Source organism: Pleurodeles waltl, chromosome 12, assembly GCF_031143425.1.
Source record: "Pleurodeles waltl isolate 20211129_DDA chromosome 12, aPleWal1.hap1.20221129, whole genome shotgun sequence".
Taxonomy (NCBI): domain Eukaryota; kingdom Metazoa; phylum Chordata; class Amphibia; order Caudata; family Salamandridae; genus Pleurodeles; species Pleurodeles waltl.
In genome coordinates, this window is record NC_090451.1 from 180,611,773 (window position 1) to 180,634,688 (window position 22,916).

At 42.7% G+C, this 22,916-nt stretch overlaps 1 long non-coding RNA gene across 1 annotated transcript in view; it reads right to left on the bottom strand.

Moving 5' to 3' along the window:
• LOC138268244 (uncharacterized) overlaps positions 1-22,916 on the bottom strand; it is a 449,076-nt gene that overhangs the window by 328,914 nt on the left and 97,246 nt on the right. Inside the window, exon 2 of the long non-coding RNA XR_011199963.1 lies at positions 18,147-18,210. This is a non-coding gene — a long non-coding RNA (uncharacterized lncRNA). The remainder of the gene's footprint in view (positions 1-18,146; positions 18,211-22,916) is intronic.

Sequence of the window (22,916 nt, forward strand, 5' to 3'; positions counted from 1 at the left end):
GATAGCCTTGTGCCATCCCCAATCTTTATGCGTACCCATGTGTCTGAGTATAAAGCAATTATTGAGGCCCCATTGCTTTAGCTTGCTCCAGAGTAAGCATCGGTTCACACGGTTGAAGGCGGCCTTGAAGTCAATGAAACCAAGATGTTGTTTCCTGTGCCGCCGTTTGTTCTGTTCTATCAGAACGGAGGTAGCTAGGATGCTCATCGTAGTACCCACTCCTTTTCTGAAGCCTGTTTGGTTGATTGGGACGGTTTTTCAGACCATGTCATTAATTCAGCTAGGAGCAAGGAGGCATAGTTCTTTGCCTCAATGTCAATAAGGGCAATTAACCTATAGTCGCCTCGATTGTCTCTATTGCCACCCTTGAAAATTGGGTTGATTAAAGAGCCTAGCCACCTCTCAGGGGTACCTCCTACTAAGCTTGCTTCCTGGTATAAGGGGGTTAGCACTTCAGACCAGAAGACTACTTCCTCCGTAAAGATGGCTTGTGGAAGGCCATTTGGCCCAGTTGCTCCTTCCCGACGGGCTTTTAGGAGTACTTGGTGTGTCTTATCGATCGACTAAGTGAGGTCAATCATTTCCCCGTCGTCCAGTGAAATGTTTCTTGTGGTGGGGGACAATGCTGGCAGTTGCGGGATATTTCCATGGGGGTTGGGCTTTGCTGTGAAGATTGTATTAAGGTGACTCACCCAGGTCTTTTCCGGGATGCTAGAGTTGTTGGTTGAATACCCTTACATGTTTAGGTCATTGATAATAGCCTAGAATTCACTGTTTTCTTTCCCTTTTGCAGCATGTGTAATTTTTAGCCAGAGGCAGCTCGTCTGTTCGGCCTTCTCTTATGTTGTTGTCTTTTGTACTCTTTCTTTGAGTTCTTCAGTTGTTCCCAGAGTAGCCGGTTGCCTGGTTGGGCCTTCAGTAGTCTAGCAAGCTTCCCTTGAGCTTTTTTCAAGACTTGGGCTTGTTTTGAAAGGCTGGCCAGGGGAATTCGGCGAAATGGAACAGATGGTTTGTGATGAGAGTGCTGGTCCAGTATTTTCATTTGGAAGTCCTCCCAAGCATCCACTATGTATCTGTGGGTTTTGAGGCTCTCCAACATCTGTAGTTTTGCAGCTAAAGAGGAGGCTCCTATTGTGGCAGATGACCAACTCAGTCTCCTCAGGCTTGTTGACTCTGTTTGCCCTATTTGTGCAGGGGCAGGTTTGTGGACAGCTAAAGAGGACCTTGAGGTCAATATGTGGTACGAGTGATCACTGGAAGTGCTGTATTTTATTTGAAATTGCTGTACCAAAGGGATGAGAGGTAAAATGGCTAGTGTGTAGTCTAGAATGGACCATGAGGAGGGCCGTGAAAGGTGTAACTTGGTGGAGAGTCACCAGCGAATCTCCTGTTTAATACCCAAAGTTTGAGATATTCTAGTGATGTCGCCAGTTGTGCTCCCTGCTGGTCACAATGGGTGAAGGTTGATGACATCTGTGTTGGGACGTTCCAGTAGGAGTTGTTGGCGCTTAGTATCTTGTCTGCCTCTTGAGCCTTAAGTAAGTTCGAGTTAAAGTCTCCTGTCAGGATGATGTCCCAGTCGGGATGGGACTTGCGATAGTACCTGATGATGGCAGTTAAGCTGGTTATTGCAGCATGTTTGCGAGCGGAGGCGGGGTGAACGTAGATGTTAATCAGTAACACCGGAGGGCTACCATATGAGTTCCAATTGCGGAGTTTGAGCACTTGTCAGTCTTTGCGTTTCATGTGGCAGCACTTCTATATCTATTTTCAGGGTTAATGAGAGGTAGACTGCTAGGCCACCACTTGGTCTACCATGCAGCTTGTGCTTGACTGCGTTTATTTAGAAAGACGTGAAAACTGATAGCGGGAGGACCTGTTGTGACCAGGTTTCCTGAAGTGCGATTATGTCGATATGTTGCCAGGCTGTTGGTGGGGAGCCTTTTTCCAGCAATGATTGAGCTCCTGCTATGTTCCAGGATTGCAGTTTTAGCTATTTCTGAACTGGACCTGCCCATAATGGGTGTGATTCTTATGTGAGGCGTGGGCCGTTGAGGGCTGTCGACAGCCACTCCCAACTGGTTCCGATGCGTGAATTTTGGATTTGAGTCGGGTGGATGCATTGATTACCAGAGGGGGGAGAAGGAGGCTCTAATGGCATCCCTCAGGGTTGTTGTTGGAAGTTCGACCACTGCTGTGGAAGCGCTACTGCTCAGGAGAGGGAGCGGGTATCTAGAGATTCTCCAGATCTCGAAACTGGAGGCGAACATCAGGATGTGATCTGTTATTTCTGTTGTTTCCCAGGTTGTTAGGGTGGCGTCTGCTCGGTTGTTGTCCTTGTCAGGTTGGGATTCTACAGATATTAAATCCGCAGAGTGCTGAGCTAGGGACTGCTTTTAGAAGCCTCATGATGTTCCTTCTGTTCAGGATGTCGTGGTTCCCTAGGGAGGTGTAGTGTGGTAAGAATCTCAACTTGAGGGGGAGTTCTTCTTTCATTGCTAACTGTGATTGTTGAGGCGACATGTTGTGTGCAAGTACCGTGGTGGTTATACTGTGGCACGCGGGAGAGTACGGGCGGGGCTTGGAGCCTTATGACTTGGACACGCTGTTGGATTTTTCTGGAGCTTGAAATGGCAGGTTTTGAGTCCGATGGGGGGCTGTGGCTATGTGCATGAGTGGCCCTCGTCTTAATAGAGTAGCTGGTTTTACTACGACTGAGCAGCCTTGGGGGCCTGTGTTTACTGTCAGCCTGATTTTTTAGGGGAGGCCGGATGCTTGTTTAACTGTGTTGGTTCCTTGGGCTTCTAGGTTGGCGGTTTGGTGGCTTGGGCCAGGTGTGTGGCCTAGAACCAGTAGGTTTGGGGTTTTTGGTCTAGTGTGACCGCACATTTCCTCGCCAGGGGTTGGGCTGTGTGGTATTCTTATAGGTGTGTTACTCGCACCTGGTCCGTGATTAGAGGTGAAGTCTGATACTGCTGCAAACCTTGACCCAGCTGTAGGCTGCTGATGGTTGGATACAGTTGGGGGACTATGGGCAGAGTGAGAGTGTGAGGAGGGTCAAGCCCTTTTACCGTGAGGAGCGGTTGATTATCAGTGGTGTCTGGGGCTCTGATCCTATGATTTGAGGATGTGGCTTGTTGATTAAGGATGAGTGGCCTGAGGTTGGAAGTGGGCAGTCAATAGATTGTGATCCACTTGCAGGCATGTTAAACCCCACTCTTGGGGCTTGTTCTTGTTCTTTAGGTGGGTTGTTTTGGAGAGGGCAGTGTCATCTAGCATAGAGGATGGCAGGGATGAATCTGCCTGAGCGGATAGGCTGCTGTGGTCCGATGTGCTGATGTTTTTGTCTGCCATCTTTGGGACTGCTTTGGTAGATTTGTTTAGCAAAGATTGGGAATATTCTTCTGCATGGCCCGTCGTAATGGTCGGATTGCTTCTTCCTGGCTTTTCTTAAGCGTTTACGTTGTCTTTTTGTTAGTTTTGGGTGTGCTGTTTCGTTGCTAGGCCAAGTAAGCCCTTCTGGTACTGCTTCCCTAAGGGTTCAGAGACAGGGTTAGTCTGAGGAGTGGTCTGGGTGTGATCACAGATCGGCTTGTGTCGGCTAGGGGTTGCACCTAGTTTTAGGGTGTGTCTTGCAGTAGGGGGTGACAGTGTTGCTTCTTGATTCCTGGCAGGTTGAAATGATGTTAGTATGTTCAATAGAATTTCTGGAAATACAACAAGTTTGTCAATGATTGGCCACTGTGCTGAACCCCACTGCCATGGACTGTTCATGACCTGCAATTTGTGGTTAACTGTCTTGATGTGTTTGTGCTGGAGGTGCTGCGCCCGCAGCATCAATTCCTCTAGCCCACCAAACATCGCCCCTTGGTTGGCAGAGGCCTGAGACCCAGAAGCTTATGATGTGTGACGTGCCTAGTGTCATGCAGAGTGGACTGCTGCTGTCATGACCTGACAACTGGCTGAAAGGTTGGAGTGGGTGCCTGTATGGTAACCTCACCTTTTCTGCTGCTGATGGATGTGGGGAGAAGGACACACCACTAAAGTGCCCAAGAGATGTAGTCGCTCACTCTAAAGCAAAATAGTTTCCTCTTCCTCCATCTATACCTGTTCTTCATCCTCATCTGTTGGCCCTTCAGAGTCTCCCCCAGGTGCATCTAATTGGATAATGGACATATTAAAAGGTGTAACATGCCAAACACAATCTCATTTGTCCTTCTGTAATGTTTGTACAAACTTCTAACACTGACTACAATGTTACTGTTTATGACTACAGTTCCCATGATCCACCATGTGGGATTTTTGGGACATGCAATTTTACCATCCAGAAATGTCTGTTTTACATGCATGTGGACACAAGGTTCAAACCCATATATGTTGCCATTATAAACATTTTGTGGTTATTTTGTATGGATACAGGAGCAGATGTGTCAAGATGTCCAAATCCTACAACAGCCTCCTGCTCCAGGGTGGACTCCACCGTTGCCTCCAGTGTCATGGGTGGGGTGCAGTGGAGGGTCCAACTCCTGTGGTACGTGACTTGTTCAGCCATGTTGCAATCTTTTCCTTGATGCATTAATGGAGGTCGTACCACTTCTTGCAGATCTCTTCAACAGAGCGCTCAGCCACCCCCACAAAATTATTTCTGCTGCATCCCCTCCCATATCCTGCACTTCTGCGACTCTGGAACATCCTCTGTCTGCCAAATAGTAGGTCGTGGTTGTTGTAACACTCCTCTGTGAGAAACTCCAGTTCCTGCTTGGAAAACTCCAATTTCTTTTCCTACCCCTGCCTCCTTCCCCTGTTCCTGGCTGGCCATTGCTGGTGTTGGATGACTGATGTCTGGGTGCCTCAATTCACTACCTGTGCTCTGATGTTCTCCTGCCTCACTCTCTGCCTGCCTTCTTGGCTGCTGTTCCAAGGATCATTTCCCTGACCCAGGAATCCAAAAAAAGTATTTTTTTAAACTGTTCTCTATTTGCGACCGCGTCACACTTTGCAAATGCATTTGCAATTTTGCGACCAATTTGGTATTCGCAAATAGCGATTACCTATTTAGCGAACCGACTTAATACCGATTCACAATTTCTGTCCGACCATGGATCGTACATCCCAGTCAGCAATTCCCTAATTGTGAATCACAAAAAAATTGCAGTTAGAAAATCACTAAATGGACTTTTCGTATGTCTGGCCCCTAGTTACTGCAATGACAGCATGCACTGCTTCAGTATGTGTTCCCATATGCTCCGTACAGGCGAGCCACTTTACAGGAGACTGCTTTATTTGTTTCATATATAATTACATGACTGATTTAAAGCTCCAAATAAAATGCTAAGAAATAAGGACAAATTAGGGGTACCTCGTGCTTATAGTTATCTCAGTAAGCAATCACTGATGAATTTCGGAGTTTTTTCTGTTCTTCAAACGTTGCAAATTATTTCAACATTTAAGTAAAATGTCACTTTAACCTTAGTTTCTATTTCAATTAGTATATCCATGTAGCTATATAAATGTGTATTCCATAGAGACACATATATTCTACATTATTAAATTCACTATATATAAATTGTATATTTATACATAGCTATAAATGTTGTATTCATAATATATATTTTATAGATATACATCCTCACTTGTGTTCTGTAGACATAAATGAGTATAATTCTAACACATATATTATATATGTGTGTTAGAAATATACACATGTATTCATAACTACATAACATATTATGTTTTACACTAAATGCACTATATATATATATACATGTTATGTATATATAGCTATAAACGTGTGTATTAATAACATATATTTTATTGTTATAAATCAATTGTGTTGTGGTTATAAATGTGTATATTTCATATATATATATATATATATATATATATATATATATATATATATATACATGTGTATTAGAAATATACACATTTATTTATAGCTACACAACACAATTGATTTATATCTATAAAATATATATTATGAATGCACACATTTCTTTATATACATACAAATTATATATAGTGCAAATATAAATATATTAAATAAAAAAGGCTAAAGCTTGGTTATAGTTATGAATACTTTATTTATTATAACTATCTAAAGCACATTTAAAATTAACAAGCATTACAAATTGCACAGTTATATTTATAACTATACATGTTATATTCTACCATGTCCGAACAATAGTATAACTTTGAAACCTCACCATAGACTCCTATCAGTAACGTTTACACACAACAAGAACTATAACCTGTCCTGTCTAGATACAGGGGTTATACTATTTTATATAACATTACCTCTACTATGTTAGGTGCCACTTTTTTTAACACTCAATAAAGCTTTAATGGGGCTATGTTTAACAGTTAACTGCATATAGATTGGCAATTACTAATTCATGTTCGCTTAGTTCACTACTACTGAACCACTTCACATTAAATGACAAAATGAATCATCGACACATCCTAATCTATTGTTCCTACCACATTTAATTAAAATCTGTCCAGCTATTTTTGCACTACGTCTGAGTACAAAGTCTATTTAAAATTCATGGGTGCCCAAACCTTTTTTGGGACCCCCATTTTTTCCTTATACCCCCTTGATCAATCAAAGCAAAACTTTGCATGCTCCGTTAAGGTAGAACAAAGAATAGGTCTGCAAAGTTTTGTCGAGATTTGTCAAACAAGCGCAAAGCTATTGTTATATGGTTCCTACTTTAGTAATAGGACTGAATGTTTAGGATGGCAGCACTGTAGAGTGTGGGAGACTGAGAGCAATCCACACCTTTAGCAGCTGTCAGCCTAACTCCCAGCTAGCTCACAGTGCTTCGCCGAAACCCCCAAACTTACAGGGTAAAAAGGGCTTATGCCAACCAGAACATGACACTCCGACTCCCAAGGGAAGCCATGGAAACAGATCATACCCCATTCACTCAGTTACTCATGTATGCCAAAGAGAGACAAAACAAAGTGAGATGAGTTTTCAATACATTTATTGTAACAATCGCAATCTAGTATGTAAAGAGTGAGCTATGAATATTAGGCAGATGAAACAAAGCAAGGTAATCGGCATTATGATCAGGGTAAAAAAGATAAACAGTCCAACTAGAATGTTTAGTGGTTCTGGGTGTTCTTGAGATTGCTACCTAACCCTATGTCTACATCTGAGACCATACTGGTTGCAATCCTCTGCCTGGTTCAATCTAAGGAATAGAATATCAGGAATCAGCCAGTCTTGACAATCCTCTCAGACAGCTAGCAGATTAGTGTCAGCCGAGCCTCGTGTCACACAGCATGGGTCCCAGGATCATTGTAGCCGGAATGCCCTATGCCCTTCTTGGGTCATTGCACGGTTTATATAATAAACCATACCACATTGGGAATACAGTTCTGATGTAATGCTGTGTCTTGGTGATTGAAGCTATCTCCTAAGCTGGCAACATTAGTTGGCATATTGTGTACCTCCCTCCATAGCCCTAGACAAGAAGTACTGATTATCTATGTCATGCAAAGGTTAAGCTAACTGAGCAGCATGTTCCTTGCTTTCCTAAAATTAAAGCAAACTGATAAAATATGTAAAAGCCATCACTAAAAAGCAGCTTCACTGCCATGAATAAAGTGTGAACAAAACCATGAACTGAAAAAATAAGATAAAACAAGGGATGCAAACATGGGTCCTAAAAGGGTCAATTAATGGTTAAAAATCAGAGGAATTCCTATCTCTGGCAATTGTAACTACAACTACAGAGCGGTTACCACCACCCTGTAATGTATAGATACTGATACACATACACATAAATTGTTGGTTGCCACAACTGTGTAGTTGTAGCTAGGTCACGGTTTCCATAGAAATAGTGTGTTTTGCTTTCCCAAAACTTTCCAAACAAAAAGTTCATCGCCCCTGCATCCTTCCTGGAACATTTCAAGGTGATCCATCAAGCAAAAGTGGGGTCCCAAAATATCTTCCCATGTAAATTCCCGCAAAAACAATTGGGAAGTGATACTGAAAAGAGAGAAGGATGGAGTGATACCAAATTTGGCAAAAAGTTTGAACTTTACTCAGAAACTGTGTTTTTTATTATTTGGTGTAAATCTGTTCAACCATTTTCAAAATATTTGCATTTAAACAGGTGCTCGGGTGGTCATGAAGAAATAAAACATGTAGTGAAATCTGGATGGCGAGAGACAGTTTTTTTTAATAATGGGGGTCTCTGATTGGCCCGGTGAGCATTTTCTCCCTTTGGACCGTTTCTGTACCGCGGTACCTAAGTTGGCACTATGGCACCAAAAGATTTGATTGGCTGGATGACCACAACAAGAAACTAAGGCCCTGATTTATACTTTTTGATGCAAACCTGCACCAGAGCAGGTTTGCATCAAAAAGTATAGCGCCGGCTAGCGCCATTCCAGAGCGCCAGCCTGGCGCCATATTTAAGGAATGGCACAAGCCGGCGCTAAGGCCTGGTTAGCAGCAAAATACATGATGCTAACCAGGTGGACGGGGTGTAGAGAAAACTGTAGGTTGTGAGTGAAAGAATGGCACTAGTCAGGTTAGAATCAAAATAATGACTCTAACTTGACTAGCACCATTGTTAGACTCACAACCCCCATGGACATGACTCCTGTCTAAGTAAAGACAGGAGTCATGCCCTTCAGTGAAATGACCATGCCCAGGGGACTTAAGTCCCCTGGGCATGGCCATTGGGCACAGTGCATTGTAGGGGGCCCAAGTTAGGGCCCCAGAGAGGAAAAACAAATAATTGTAATACTTACCTGGGATGGGTCCCCCATCCTATGGTGTACCTCTGGTGTGTGTGGGGGAGTACCTGGGGCCAAGGAAGGGCACCTGTGGGCTCTTTCCATGGTCTCTGACCATGGAAACATGCCCACAGGTCCCCTAACGCCTGCCCTGACCCAGGCATTAAATAATGGTGCAAAGCACCATTATTTGACCCCTCCTCCCCCCATGCATGAATTTAGCACAAGGGGATAAATATGGTGCTTAGGCCACAGAGTCATTTTTTGTACAGGAACACCCACCTTGCATCTTATTGATGCAAGGTAGGTTTCCACGTCCAAAAAATGACTTTAACTCCATAACTTTGGCACTAGAGGGGTCTAGTGCCAAAGTATAAATATGGAGTTAGTTTTGCACTCAATGTGCATTAAAAGAATTATGCAAATTCGGCGCAAAACAAGTATGAATATGACCCTAAATGCTGCAGCCACCATTACTGGAATCGAGGACCTAGTTCCCAGGTACTGAAAAATGTTTGTGAAAAGCCCAAAAATGGGGCAGGGTGGGTACACAGGGCTGCACTGGCCGTAGCGTGCATCGGGTGTTCTCCGGGAGGCTGGAAGGGTGGGTGGTGGTTTTGCAGTAGTGGGGGCAGGTTCCAGTGGCAGCCAGCTGACATTGTAGGGCAAGATGGAGGGAGTGTGGCAAGCAGATGGAAAGCAGAGACAGGAAGAGGACAGTTATAGGGATAGTGCAAGCAGGGGGCAGTTGCAGGGTTGGCACAGTCACACCCCAATGGTTGCCCAACCCACTCCAAGAGAGCAGGTTGCAGTGTGTTGTCCACCTGTGAGGATGGGTCTGTGCCAGTCCACCATTGCATATGGCTCATGGTGATGCGCAGTGGGGGTGTTGGCTGAATATGATAAAAAAACTTGAACCATCATAGATTTCAGATGTCATCAGTGATGTAATATGTGAAGTCAGAAGCAATGCATCATAGTGATGCAATTTACACCTAGGTCATTTATATATAACTGGTGCATTTCAGTTTTTTTTGTTCTAAAACATTTTTCTATTATATGAAGACCTGCGTATAACTCAGCTTTAATCTTTGTTGTTTTTAATGTATGTTAAAAAACGTAATACTTTACTCATGTGTAAGTCCACTTTGACTGTTTGTTTGTGATCTTCTACATTTTTAAAAATTTATCATCTTAATATGATAAGGCTGCAGCCTACCCCCAGCACTCAAAGCCTTTGCCCATACATGGCAGGGTGTTGGCCAGACAGCCTGACACTCTCAACAACTCTACTCCAGCAGCCAACCCTTCACCATGGATGGCCTTTGGCTCTGTGCAACAGGGGTTGTCACCTGTCCAGGCCGTGCAGCCAACCCCCATGGGTTGCCTACATGCCGACAAGTGGCCAACCAGCCTCACATTTTTTATGTTTTATTTTTTAGTCCCATGGGACTCCTGCAGAACTCCTACGGGAGCCTCATGGGTCCCCACAGGGGTCTGGGCTGGCTCTCGCGGGACTACAACAACTCAAAATGTTTTTTTAACCACTGGGGATCCCTCTGTGTCCCTTTCCTCCTTCATGGGATAGAGGATCAGGTATCCCTACCCTGCAACTTTCTATTGTTTTTTTAATGTATTTCGGAGGTCTCAGGGACTGAGTCACAGAGTCATGTAATAGCAGCTACAAAGTTTCTCCTCATATGTCAGCCAGCCAATCAGAGCTCTTGGTCCTTGGTACCTCTTTCTGACTCACAGGACTGACCAATAACAATGTTATGTTTTGTAATTTTTTGCTTCAGGACTCCCATGTCAAAATATATATATATATATATATATATATATGTATATATATATATATATATATATATAGATAGATAGTTTTGTAGTTTTGAAATGTTAATTTCTTCAAAATGGCTGAACAGATTTACACCAAATCACAAAAAGCGTTCTTTGCGTGTAAATATTTACCTTTCTGCAAATTTGGTGTAATTCTGTTAAGCCTTTTTATGCAGTGTTATCTAATATTTCACTATGGAATTGCATAGCAAAAAAGTTGTTTTGGGACCCCCCATTTTTCTTAGCCCCTGGTTGATGGATCACCCTGAAACATTTCAGGAAACAGCTGGATGATTTGTTTGGAAAGTTTTGTGATGATTTGTCAAAGGGCACCAAAGTTATTAGCAAAACAAAAAAAACTGTCTTCCAATGGAAACTCTGATTTGCATATGACTACACAATGGTGACCGCAGCTGTGCAATATATTAGAGCGAGAGAGAGAGATAGACGGTGTACCCTGTGGTTATGGTTTAGTATTAGTTTCCAGTGCAGTTATGTTTCAGAATCAGTAAACCTGTAGTTATGTTTAAATATCAAGGACCCTGTTGCTATGGTTAGGTATCAGCTTCTAGTGAAAAGGTGTATCTGGTTTGAAAGTCTGCATTAAACGTGACGATCGGTGTACCTGGCAAAGGTTTGCCATCTCAAATTTCATGTAGATCCGTCCAGTGGAGGAAAGATGTAAGGGGGTGGAACACATGTTGCATTTCTCATTAAACAACGTAAAGAAAAATTGCTAACCACTAGAGTAAAAAATGTTCACTGGAATAACACCAAACCTGGTTGAAACTAGAACGTTCCACTTAAAAGTGCACAATTTTGTTTTGGTGCATGGCTGCCAATTTCTGTTCCATAGGGATAGCAACTGCAACCCCTGATTTGTTTTTGGTATCCCTGGACTCATTCTTGTGGCCACTGATTGAAAGGACTAGGGTGAGAAAGCATACCTGGAATATTTCTTTAGAAACGAATGACTCGCTGCATCATTCCCTAATACTCGCTCCAACAATACATTATAGTTGTCTCACTTCTGTTAAAGTAAATGGATCTGATACTAAAAAGAGCTCACATGCGCTTACACTAGTCCTTATTTGAGGAAAAACCCCTGTCCTTCCTTAGATCTAAAAGTCACCAAGTCACAGAGGAGCACAAAACACCAATAAAAGTTAAAATTACTGTTCTGCGGCGAAACGTGCATACTGTCAGAGTAGGTAACTACATTAAACTACATTAAAATGCACGACATTGAAGAATAGAGCATATCAAACTTGAAAAAATGCAAGACTCATGTTCGCTAAGGAAGCTACCAAAGCAGGTGCAGGTCATGCAAAACAGTTGAACAATAGCATATTTTTGTGTTCCATTTTATACGTAAAGATTTAGCCCAAGCAGAAACTATCTCATTATGCTAACATGTCTTGTCTAAATGAACATGATGAAACACTAATTTCTGGGGCTCAGTTTTAACAGCTCAGCCATGAGATCTGAGGCAATGACTAGAACTTTTGCCAGTTCAAACATTGCAAACCAGTAATGTTATTTTGGATTTTACCTGAATCAGGACATAATCCTAATCCATACTAAAATTAAAAGCCTAACAGACCAAGGAAAATAGTCTTTCCATAGCATATTGCATGAAGTAAAAAAAGCAGAAACATGCAGAGATATATGCTAATCGGCCAGATTCTAGCTTTGTTACTTGCACAGCAGCAAACATTGATTATTGTCCAGAATTCAATGTCATATAGGCGTATATAGCAAATCTTAGATGACTGTGCTTGGAGGGACAATGTGTATAGAATGTGTAATCGGAATTGATGAACCATTTTGCTACAGAGTATCTTCTAGTGACTACATTGCTAATAGTGTTACTGTGTGCGTGCTTTGGAGAGGGGAGTTAGACTTCATAGCATTATAGTGCTTAAAATATAATTCAAACTAGGGCCCTCATTATGACTTCGGCGATCTAAAACCTAGACCGCCGAAGTCCCGCCAGCCAGTATACTGCCAGGGATGGTGGTCATCCGACCTCCATATCATGACTGCTGGCGGCTTTCCGCCAGAATTTGGGCGGAGAGCCACCAGCAGCCATACTGGGGTCGGCAGTGCAGTGGCGGCTGCTCCGCTTGCACCACCATGTCATTACAACACCACCACGCCTATTACAAGTTGGTAATAGGCATGGCGGTGTTATGGCGACGGGCCAGTGCCGGCAGAACAGGCCCCAAGGATCCCGTCCCATCCAGGACGTCCACCGTGTAAAGGTAAGTGCCCGTCCGATAGGGGAGGGGAGGTGATGAGTTGTGTGTGTGTGCATGGAGGTGTGTGAATTTGTGTGTTTGGAGGGGGTGGGGTTTGTGTGCGTGTATGTGTGTGATTGTGAGTGTGTGAGTGCGTGAATGGATGCAGGGGTGGTGGGGGGGTGCAAGTGTATGTGTGTGTCTGTATGAGTGCGTGAATGCATGATTGCATGTGTGTGTGTATGTGTGTGTGGTGCGTGCATGTTTGGATGGGGCCTCTAGGGGCTGAGGGGAGGCTGTGGCTATTTGTGAGGGGTGGGGGGAGTAGCATACTGGCGACAGAATGTAGATTCTTGTTGCCAGTATCCTTTCCGCCAGGGATTTCCTGGTGGTGTTGCTGCTGGGGAATCCCTTGCGGAAAGGAGGCTCCTAATACCGTCAGCGGTCAGACCGCCCTGGCAGTAGAGGCGGTGAACTGGCTGCTTTGCAGCCTATTCACCGCTGTGGTCATAATCTGGTGGTCCAGCACCGCCAGGTTGTGGGTGGTGTTACCACCAGCATGGTGGAGCTGGAACGCCAATGTTGTAATGAGGGCCTACATGTGCAAAATGTCAAGTACGGTGTGGAGCTTGAATGGGTCACACAGCTTTCTCAAGAGTTTTCCAGGCACTAAGCTGCATAGAATGAAATATACAGAGCAAATTCCATTAACATATTTAAAAAATGAGCCCTATACTGATTTTAAAGATACATTGCTTGTGTTCGTTTTTGTGTAGCTGGACTCAGGATTCTTTTTTTTTTTCCTTTACTGGAAACGGTGCTTTCAAATTACATTTATGCAGATTTCTACTTCAAACAACAATATTATGAATTTACAGTGATATGCAGAAAAATAATTTGGCAACTCCTTTGGGCCTGACCTCACTTTAAGCACAAAGCATGGATCAGAGTAGCCTTTATTTTAGACTTAAATTTCTCTGAGATGGTCAGTCTGAGAGGGTAAGCAGTTCCACTCTCTCCACAAAGCATGCTTATTTGACTCGATAGGCAGCAGAGTTACTGCCCAAAAAACTTAAGGCAGTAGTGTTGCATATGAGTTTACACGTGGTGTACAATAGTTGAAGTCAGAAATAGAAATTGATAAGCAGAAATAAATGAGGTGCGACTCTGGGCAAATGATGGTTGAGCATAATTAAATGATGGTTGAGCTTGGGGAAACTATTGTTAAGTTTAGGCATTTGATGGCTGCAATGGGGCGTGTGAATGATGCACCTGTGGCACATCATGGCTGAGCCCATGGGATTCTATTGCTCCACCCTTGGCATATTATAACAGTCTTCTAGTTAGTGATGCTTCTTTTTAATGGCTTTATTAACATTTAGCTATTTTGTTAATCTTACACTTTTGCTGTAAGAGCATGCCCTCTGATGTGATTGGGGCTGAAGGTCACATGGCACCACTTCCTGTGATGTCACGAGGGTCAAAATACATACGATGTCACGTTCCTTAGATGTCATCAGTGCCAAAGGGTATGTGATGTCACTTCTGCTCCCCTAGCATTTTGTTGAGTTGATACCCATGGTTTATTGGTAAGCAGTTCAGTGGTTGTTTGATGTTTGTTAGAAAAATGTGTCATACGATCTTTGAAGAGTTAATAGGAGAAATATATTTTCATTTAATCAGTTTGTAGACAGTTTTCTAACATGTAAAACACTGAAAACATTAGCCAATACCATTGAATTAGTGACCATGTTCTCCTATCACCCAGTGGGGTTTTCAGACCCACAAGCAGTTCCACCACCTGAACTCTTTCACTGGCTAGCAGTAAATGAAAGTTTCTGCTGCAGCGGCCATCTAAGGATGGCAGGCACTGAGCCAAGAGTCCTGGAGTGTGTGGAGCATCATGGAAGGGCAGATACGGTCACAACAAATTAAACAAGCATTAGCAAAGCCATTAGGTCTCACGTTCAACAGACGTACTGGTCGTGATTTTGCAAGTGCTGTTGAACATCGGCCAAAAGAGAAAAAAAGTATTTTTATCAATGTGGTGTTATGACCACACAAAAAAAGTGACATGAACACATGTGTCTTCAAGCATGCGTGTGTGTATATGCCAACGCAACGTTAGCTGAGCATGACGATGTATATGCGTGAATGTAGGACCATGCAGGCATGCGCATACTTTATGACAGATGTTGTTTTGTTTTTTACTTGCCTTTTTTAAGATGGAAGATGCTAATCTTGAAGTGGTAAATGAAAAAAAGAGTTAAATGTACACTAAAACAAGCACTTAACAGACAGGTGTCTGGCACCAAATTGAAGCTGTCAGGGCCTCCCAAAAAATGTAAAAAAGCATTTTTTTATGAACATGACAGGAGAGACGGGGAAGCAACAGAAGAGGTGGGGCGAAATGCGATGGGCTCATCCGGATGGGCATGAACTCAAGCAGTGGTGGAGCTTGAAGGCCTGGGGGGGGGGGGTGTAGGGTAAGGAAAAAAATCCTGGAGGGTGAGGAAAGCAACAGAGATGGGGTGGGCTCAAGAAGGTATGCATGGGGGGATTGATTAATTGGTGGGGAGGCAGCCCCCGAGGGAGAAAGTAAGAAAATGCATGCACTGCCATAAAGTGAAAGAGAAAAAAAGTCGTTCCCTGAATTTGAGCAGTAGAACAATACTGTCCAATTAAAACCATGGCAAAGAAGCTACACTCTAGGAGAGGGACAAACACAGTAAATTATAGGGAGCAGATTAATTGAATAATGAGTAAACAAATGAGATAGTCAAGAATGCCAACTAATGGCAAGCATTATGTTGACTGAAAGCATGCCATAATTATTGGTAATTTCACAATGGGTCTTTTTAATAACAGACATCTAAAAGCTATCTGTGGTTCAGACCTAAAGATAACCCATTTTGGGGTTCAGATCAGGAAGCCTGAGTTAGGGACCCTTATAAAATTTGGGGTTGGACAACCCCTGCTCTACATGGTCAACTCGGATAGGTGGTATTCATGCTAATATTATTTATGGTCATAACATTTTCAGTTACAAGTGACAGGTGAGATCTGAGGTCAAGTTGTATGTGACTCGATGTATTCAAGGGAAAAGGAGATATGTCTCCATCCTGACAAGATGCATAACTTTTCATGACTAAATCAAAGAAATAGTTTACTATGTGAAGTTAATAGCCTTACCTAAGAGGTACATTGTGATGTATTAGGCAATACATGAGCTAATGATCCAGGGCATGAGTCACAATTAAACATTTTTACAGGCGCAGTTTGACATGGTCTTCTATTACAGCGTACAGTGCATCAATGTGGGAGGCAAGGGGAATACACAGCTTTACAACATTAAATATCCAGATTTGACTGGTAGATTAGGGCAGTCAATGCAGCAAATGAACAGGGGTTATACTGATCTATGCATAGCACCTATTCATGAATTGGTTAGATAATTCACACAAATAACAGTTCAATGCTTGTTAGATTTAGATTGTGAATATTCCAACTACTCCTTTGTCCAACTACAGCTTAATTGACTCAACTCTTCACATGGATAATAAACTAAATCAAACTTTTGAGATAGGACTTTATGAGTCAGTAAATGGGAAAATCGAGCAAATAGTGATGATCAGAAAGAATTTAGCAGAGGGTAGTGTTGTAGTGTTGTATTGCATTATAACTATATTTATATAGTACTATTGCCCTTGAAGATAATGACGTGTTTTATGGTGAGCCGAACACTACCCCAGGCCCCCTGGTTGGTGATTCATGTAGGGGTTATTCAGTTAGCCAGATTAATCTAGTATCCCTTAAGGGAACTCCTTCCATGTATTACCCCAGTATATGTGTGGTGGAGATAGAGGGAGTTATATTTTTGCCAAGGTGGTGGGTGGAATGTTAGTTGGTGTAAATTACTGATGAGGGTGAATTAATAGGGTTGAAAAGGATTAGATTATTGATAGAGAACAGGAAAGTGGTGATCCATTTCTAAAGAAGAAGAGGACAAGGGTCATGGGTAAGGATGTCGACAGTTCACACAATTAGATAAAGAAAATAAACCAGACGACATGTTTCTGTAGGAGTTGCATACAGCACAAACTATGAAGACGTCGAATAAAAATAGTAGCTTTGCAGCGCATAATACTTCTACACTTGGCATGAATCAAGTCTATATACTTTTGTGCAGGGTTTATGCTGTACATTGGTTAAAAGTTTGTCGAGCTGTTCTAGCTGAAAGTCTCTGAAACGGGCCTCTCTTACAACAGTTTAATGTTTAAGTGACAAAATAGGTTGCAAAGGATGCCTTGAGGATTTTACAATATTTTGCACCGTATAAATACTCAAAATAATCACATAAATGAATTAATATTATTCTTAATTTTGAATTGGTTTACTCTCCTCCTGATAAATAAAGTGTTTGGCACAGGGCCCATGCATTATTTATCCTGTAAACCACTGTACTAAACCAAAGCTGATAGTTTAGTAAAATATTGGGTTTTAGTGACAGCTCCCCGAATGCTTAAATTATTGTGATCCCGGGCACAAAATCTGCTTCGGCCCTCACTGAATTCATCATAATTGGAAATATGATAGATGCTCGATCTGATTCCTAAATAGCAACTGAAAAAAAACTGCATGAACTTTCAGTACTGATTTGACAATTTGTATAGAACACATAACTGATTAAATTGTCTCTGGGTGCTATAATAATTGGATGGAAGTTTCCACAGGTATAATGCTGAGCCCTTTTTCAATCCAATGGCCTTCAATTTATAATCTCATCACTGCACTGTAGCTGTCACTCAACCTACTCAGCTATTTTACAGCATATGTTTAAACCTGCGGTGTCAGATAATGGATTCTAAGGGTATTTTCGACATTCGTGTACTATGAGTGAAGTGACTCAGTAGCAAAGTTTTTGGATAAGTGAGGTAAAGGGCTTGTTGGGAACCCAGTTTATATAATCAAGAACCCCTGAGTGACAAAATTGCTCGAGACTCAGATTAGGATCCCTTTTCTGCCAAAAATGGAAGCAGACTAAAAAAAGAACATTGAACACCACCAAATAGTATATTCAAATAAAGGACATTATATAAACTGCGTTCCTCCCTCTATGCAGTCTACAATATAACTGGCTCGGAAAAGATTCCAGCAAGGTATTTCTTCCCGTTGGCTAAAATTCCAGGTTTAAAATGTTCCCACAGTCTGACCGTCAGCATGCGGCAAACGGCTTATCGCAGCCAATCAGGAGTCAGCGGTGTGCTGGCACAGACATGCGCGTGGAAGTCTGCGTGGTGACCGTTTGCTCCCTACCTGGCCCAGAGACATGAGGTTCCTTCCACAGCTCAATCAAATGTTCTGCGCAGCGACATTCTCACTGTGGATGGAAAACATAAAAAAAAAAGTATCAGCACACATGCTAGTACTTCCTACTCGGTGCAGTGCCCCGGAAATACGACTGGCTGCGGTAGCACTGCACAGTATTAACTGGCGATAACAGAAGCTGAGAGTGACGTGGCCATCGGCGTGTTTACATAAGCGTAAAATGTCATGGCTGGTGCCACAAACCTTGACAGGGTCACCTACTCAGCAGCATTGCAGGGAATACTGACATTGGATGACAGGTTTATAGTGTACTCGGCCAGCTATTTGTTTTATTATGAATATATTATATATATATATATATATATATATATATATATATATATATATATATATATATATATATACACACACACTTTTAAAGAGACTATCTCCGGCTCGAATAGCCCTTTCCAAGCGGGATCGTGGCACGCGCTACCTGATGTCTTTCACTGGGCGACATCCACTGTAAAGAGGTATTATTTAGATAGCTGCAGCTCAAGTGAGGCAGAAATACAGGGCTGTCTGGAGGCTTCGAGCCCCTCAAAACATTTTAAATATGAACCCCATATTATAAGGAAGTAAATAAGGAAGGAATGAAAGACCCTTTTCTTAAACATAGAAGCAAACATTTCATCTTGTTGCATAGACTTCCGATAGAGTAGTGAGTAGTTATATGGACAGAGGATTTGCAGACGTTTCAGTGGCGAAAGTACCAAATAGCATGAATTCTCTACAGCAGCTCAAATCATGTACATGCTTACAACAAAACAGAGTGCCACACCCCCAGGGCTGCTTTCAAGGCCAGATGCACTGAGGATCCTCAATCTTTCCTGAACTGAAAGTAGCACCCTACTCCCACCCTACCAGGGGATCTCCTAGGACCTGTCGTGCCCTCTCGGGCAGAATGGAAGTGTTCTTTTTGGATCATGGCCTGATTTCTAAATGGCTGGCCCCCATCTGTAGTGAAACTGAGACAGGAAAGAATGACTGTATTCTGTCCCTATGCAAGAAGTCTTTTCTATTAGTAGGTGCTGGCAATCTTTCTCTTGGCTACTTCTCCCCAAACCTCTCCATATTATATCTTTTGTTTTTCTGAGCCTACGAAGTATAAAAAAAAATGTGCCCACTTAAGTCCATTTGTATAATATTAATTGGCTCCAATTAGAGAAGCAGGTCTATTAGCCTGCACTCAGTGCAGCAGGATGTTCAGCAGTTGCTGGCAGATCCTTTCCTTCAGGCATACCAATGGGTTACCAGACAGCAGGACAAGGTCTAAAAAGAGGCTCCTTAAGTGTCACCTATGGAGCCCCTCAAAGAGTGGTGCCACTTGCTCCACCAACATAGAGCCCTGTAGAGGTTTGCAGCAGATCTGAATAGCAGGGGATAATGAGGCAGAGATGCCAACAATTGTACCTCACATTTGCCAGTGAGCTGCCCCTGCCTTCTGGAAACTACTTTACTATTGTAGGGCTAGGTGAGGGTTGCCTCTGGTAGGTGATAGTTGTAAGACATTAGATCATTAATTTGAGTGGGTGGCTATCAATCTCAAGGGAAAATTACAACCCTTTCCAGGGTGACCTCTTAAAGCCAGTAAACTAACCTAAGCTCTACCTCCTTATTCTCGTAACTATGGCACAGAGCACACAGCCTAAACATAGGCAATATGTAAAGTATGTAGCACCAAATAATACTGAAGTCCAAATACAAAACAATAAAAATCACAAAATGAATTAGAAGAATAGAGTACCATTTAATAAACAAAATGATAACAAAATGACAAAAATCAAATAAGGGGAGCCATAGATATAAATTTAAAAATACTAAGTAGGAATAACACCAAGAAGCATAAAGTTTCAATGATAGTCATTGGATGCGGTAGGCCAAGACTTAGGTGCAAATTTAAGCTGACCGTGATGGAGTGTGGGTTTGATAAACCATCCAGGTTAGTCCTGGTCTTGAATTTTACCTTCTAACTTAGTCTTTTATTTCCCAATCCACCACAATAGCACCTTAGGGGAGGCGTTCTCTGATCTGCAGTGTATCAGACAGAGGCCAACAGCAGCACCCAGTAGAAGTAAAGTTCCCACTGATCAGCCAGGCAGTTTCCGAAAAGGCCTCTTGTAGCCTAAACAGGTCAGCCTTATGACCCTTGAGGTACAATTCCATGTCCTGGGTATATGAGGAAGCAGATCCAGTCATTCAGGGCTCCTCAGAGGTCACTAAGCAGATCTAGTCCTCTTCTGGACTTCCTCAGGTCCAGCAGTGTTCTGAAGTGGATACCTAGAGTTGCCACATTTATGTCTGGCACAAGTAAGTAGGCTGCTTTGACCCTAGGCTCATTCTAACAAATGAGGTAAATGTTCCAGGGGACAACCTTCCCTACTTTGGGCTTTTACAAGGTGGTGAAAGTCTTTGGTCAGATTCAGTGTGGGCTCTGAGGGCTGAAGGTGTGTGTGTGGGAAATGTACTATAGTAATCTTGGTGTTCTTCATCTAGCACTAAAATTCAGTTTGAGGCAGCCATTTTACCCCTAATAAACCCAGAGACAGAAGTCTGGTAGGAAAAAACAGGATTTCCAACAATAAGACAGTGAATACACAAGAATTGCCTTAACCTCTTGGTTCTTCCCTTTCAAGTGCACATCAAGTGTTATATGTAAACCTAGCAGACCTGTAAGACAAAATTTGACACTCGAGCAGGTTTTGACACTGTAAGTTAACAAACATTGGGAAAGCCAATCAGTCTTTACTATGTGAGAGCTATTGGTTTTGCCAATGTCTTTTAGCCATGTTGTACAGCAGTGTGGCTGCTGTTCAGCTTGGTTAAACGTTAGTGGCATGGCTTAGAGTAGAGTAGGGTAAATGAGAGTGTAGTGGAGGGATGTAGAGTGCTGTGGAGTAGAGAAGCTTAGAGCAGTGTGGAGTGGCGTAGAGTGGAGTGCAATAGAGTAGAGTAGAGTGAAATGGCATAGAGTGGTGTGGTGTAGAGTAGATTGGCATAGACTAGAGTGGCATAGAGAGGCATGACATAGAGTAAATTGGGGTAGAGTAGTATGGCATAAAGTCCATAGATTAGAGAGGTTTAGATTAGAGTGGTGTGGAGTGAAGCGAAGCTGTGAATAGTGGCATAAAATGGTGTGGAGTGCCATTAAGTAGAGTGGTGTAAAGTAGAGTGGGTTGGATTGGCATGGGGTAGAGTGGCATGGAGTGGCATAGAATATAGTGGAGTGGATTGGTGTAGCTTAGAGTGGTGTAATGTGCAGTGGTGTAGAGTAGCGTAGAGTAGAGCTGCACAGAGTAGAGCGGGCCAAAGTAGAGTGGCACAGAGTTGCATGGACTAGAGTGGATTGGCATGGAGTAGAATGATGTAGAGTGGAGTGGCATAGAGTGGCGTAGACTGAGTGTAGTGGCATGGAGTGGCATAGAGTAGAGTGGTGTAGAGCAGAGAGGCATAGAGCAAATTGGTATAGAGTGAAGTAGCATAGAGTGAAGTGACAGAGTGAAGTGGAGTGGCAAAGAGTACAGTGGCATAGAGTGGAGTAGCATAGAGTGGCGTACACTGAGTATAGTGGCATGGAGTGGCATTGAGTAAAGTGATGTGGAGCAAAGTGCCATAGAGCAGATTGGTATAGAGTGAAGTGGCATAGAGTTAAGTGACACAGTGAAGTGGTGTAGAGTGGAGTGGAGTGGCAAAGAATATAATGGCATAAAGTGGAGTCGCATCTAGTGGAGTGGCTTAGATTAATGTAGAGTGGAGTGTATAGAGTAGTGTAAACTACAGTGCATTGAGGTTACAGAGTAGCATGCATGGAATGGAGTGGTGCAGAGTGGAATGGCATAGACGGGAGTGGAGATGAATAGAGTAGAATGTTAGATGGAGTGGAGTAGTACAGAGTGGGGTAGAGTAGAGTGGAGTGGCATACAATTGTGTAGAGTCGAGTGGCATATAGTGACGTCGAGTGGTGTAGAGTAAAGTAGCGTAGATTGGAGTGACAGAGTAGAGTGGGGTAGATTCGAATGGCATATAGCGGAGTATCGTTGTATGAAGTGGAATGGGGTAGAGTGGAGTGACGTAGAGAAGAATGGCTAAGAGCAGAGTGATGTGGCATAGAGTAGAGTGGAGTGGTGTAGAGTGGTATGGGGTGGAGTGCCATAGAGTGGAATAGAGTGGTGTAGGGTAGCACATATCTGGATGTTAGTAACTGAAGCGTTTAGAGACGACAGACAAGGTGAAAGCAATATAAATAAGAAACTGTAAGCCACAATTAAAAGTAGGAAAGCACATTGTACATCCAGGAACAACATAAAAATACTTATAAAATAAATAAAAAAATAGTTAATTGCAAAGATGAAAGAACAAAGATGACAAATAACACATGTAGTTGGTCCATGCTCCAGGAAGGAGCTAACATAAGAAAGGAATTAAAACCTATGGTAGATGAGCAATCAAAAGATGGCAAATGAGATTGACAATGAAAACAACCAATGGTATGCTCTGGGCGGGTTGTAAGCCCACTATATTGTAAGCAATACACAGTACAGGGCATATGCTGTGTTGCGAGTCCTAAAATGTGTGCTCACAGCCTCCACTGTTCTGCTGAGCTCAAAGGAGTCATCTACTCCCATTCAGGTCATCCTGTCAATAACAGTGCCCTACTGTGTAGCTCCTTGGATGAATTTCACATGTCATTCACATGTTTTCAAATGCTAATCACTGGCT